Here is a 2,532-nt window from a genome sequence, read left to right as displayed (position 1 = left end):
GGGGGGGGCGCGGGGGGGCGTTCAAAAGAAACACCGCTCTGACATTCCCAATCATTGGAAAGCAGTTTAAATGCTCCTAATCTCTCACAGAGACCCCAAAGGAGAATTCCTAGGCACACCACCCACAAAAGCATCCTCAAGACTCTCTGCTCCAATAACCTCAGTTTCCTCGTCTGCAAAATGTAAACAACAACAGTCCTGCCTTCAAGGAGTCCTCGTGGGCGCTCCGTGAGATATGCCTTGGAGTGTCTCAGATGGGCAGACACAGCCAGGCTGGGAAGTATGAGTGCGAACCATGACAATCTCCTTCTCCTGCCCTCCCCCACCTGCCCTTTGCATCCCACCCCAGTTAGGAGCTCTGGGCAGGGTCTCCTGCCGGGGAGTCTGGGCTGCCCAGGTCCTAGCACCCAGGCAGCTCCACCCACTGCCGCACAGAGCTCAGGAAAAGGACCCGTGCTGCACAGGCAAACTCTGAGGAGGGGGCAGCAAGGGCCAGGGCCCTGACATTAAGGTGGCATTCCCCCTCCCCTCCCTCCTGCGCAGAAGCAGCATTCCCTGGGTGTCACCTCAAAATGTCAGTGCTCAGAGGGCCAGGCCAGGGGTTCCCCAGGCATTTGGGGCCTGCTGAGACAGGGGAGAGAAAGATGGCTCCCCACCGACCAAGGCCACTGATTGCCCTAAGCCTGGGCGGTGTGGCCCAAGGTGGCTGCCAGGGCCACAGGGTAGGCCCCACATCAGGGACCTGTAGGTCTCCCTTCTCGAGGGGCCCTGAACAGAAGGTGAGACCCCCAGGTGCGGCGCAAGAGTACCAGCCAGGGCGTCAGGGAGGGCTTCCAAGAGGAAGGGCACAGAAGGGAAGGGTTGGAGAGGAAGGAAGGGAGTTCCAGGCAGAGGCCCTGGAGAGAGAAAGTGGTGGGCTCCAGGAACAGAATGAAGCTCTCTCCTACCATCACCTCCAACGTCACCTCCACTCTCACCTCTGCCAGCCCATTTGGAGCACCGTGCCCCCTTGGGAGGTCAGGGGACCAGAGCTCTTACTCTCAATTCACAGATGGGGAGACCAGTCCTAAGAGAGAAAGGGATCAACCCTGGCTGGGACTAGAGCCTGCGTCTCCTGGCTCCCAGCTCAGGCGAGAATCAAGACGCAAGCCTGGGCCCCACGCACCCCTGGATCTGCCACGGGGTCAGTGGGCCTGCTACCATCACCCCCATTTTACTGGTGAAGAAACTGAGGCTTAGGGACGCATCCCAACATCCCTCTAGTCCTGCCGTCTTCGTCTATCTCCGGGGATCTAGGACAAGCGGGAGGTGCCCAGATGCCCTCCCCAGGTGGGGCAGGAAACAGCCCAGAGTGGGTGACTCGGGGTGAGGATGGAGGGAGCCCCCCATGGGTTGCAGAAACCAAACACCAAGCCTGGGAAAGGCTGAGGAATGTGGGTGGGGATGGGGTGGGCCTCCACAGGGGGCCAGTCTGAGAGGGGCCCAGGGCCCTAGGCAGCCACCCTCACTCAGTCCCGGATGAGACCCCGGCTTCCCGAAAGACACCACCCCCAGCTGGGCGGGGAGAAGGACCACTGCCTCCAGGCCGCCCAATCAGATGCACTCCCAGTCTGATGGAGGAGGCAGCCAGGGCGGAGGGCTCCCGGGGCCTTCCCGGAGGAGCCCCCGGGACCTCCCCCGGACCCGGCGGCCCCCCCCCCCCCCCCCCCCCCCCAGCCTCATTAGCACCGACGCCCGTCGTCCTCCCCTCGGCTTCCGGTGGCTCCAGAATGTAAAGGTTAAATCCTAACCTCATCTCAGCAGTTTCTCCCGGCTTTGCCTACCCAGAGCCAGTTGCTGGTAATTATATGCATCTCCGAGCAGCCAATCAGCTGTCAGACTGACAGATACTGATCTTTTCGTTTTATTTTTAGCTCTGTGCTTCCCCCTCTAGTTGCAAAAAAAAATTCTGTTTGTTCTGTGTGCTGGTGCCTGGCTCCCAGCTCTGCAGCCGGCTCTCATCTCCGCCAGCCGGGCGGGAGCAGGAAGCCGCAGGGGCTGGAGCCTCCTGTCCTTCCAGAGATGGGGGAACAAAACATACCGGCTGCCCCCCAGCTGCGGACCCCGGGCTGCGATGGGGAAGGGAGGAGGCCGGGTGCTGCGCGCAGAGGCGCCCTCGGAGGCTGAGGGAGCCCGAGAGGCTCTGCACTTGGCGTGTGGCCTTGCACGGGAGGAAAGCAAGTCCTTACCTGCAGGCTGGGGGCCAGCAGAGAGAGGCAGACACAGAGCTAGACTGAGAAGGGGAAAGAGAGGGCAGTGGAAGGGAAAAGACAAGCTCTCACCCCCTGGAAATACTCTCCCCCGCCCCCCCCCCCCGCCAGAACTGAACAGAAGGGGGCAGGAATGGCTGCCGGCCTGCGAGCACTGGAATGGGAGTCAGGAGGTGGCTTTCCAGCCAGGCCTGCAGGGCACAGGCAGGGGGTGGGAGTGGGGGTACCTGCGCGGCCTCTCCCAGGCCTGGGTGCCTCATCTGCCTCTTGAAGGGCAAGTGAA

General features: G+C 61.9%; 1 long non-coding RNA gene across 1 annotated transcript in view; it reads right to left on the bottom strand.

Moving 5' to 3' along the window:
- Nucleotides 1-1,810, bottom strand: part of LOC116641201 — a 4,668-nt gene extending 2,858 nt beyond the window's left edge. The window contains exon 1 of the long non-coding RNA XR_004301145.1: nucleotides 1,791-1,810. This is a non-coding gene — a long non-coding RNA (uncharacterized LOC116641201). The remainder of the gene's footprint in view (nucleotides 1-1,790) is intronic.
- Between the last annotated feature and the right edge of the window lie 722 nt (nucleotides 1,811-2,532).

Source organism: Phoca vitulina, unplaced genomic scaffold (assembly GCF_004348235.1).
Source record: "Phoca vitulina isolate PV1807 unplaced genomic scaffold, GSC_HSeal_1.0 scaffold21, whole genome shotgun sequence".
NCBI classification, from domain to species: Eukaryota; Metazoa; Chordata; class Mammalia; order Carnivora; family Phocidae; genus Phoca; species Phoca vitulina.
The sequence above is the reverse complement of the archived record's forward strand: the minus strand, read 5'-3'. Positions and strand labels throughout refer to the sequence as shown.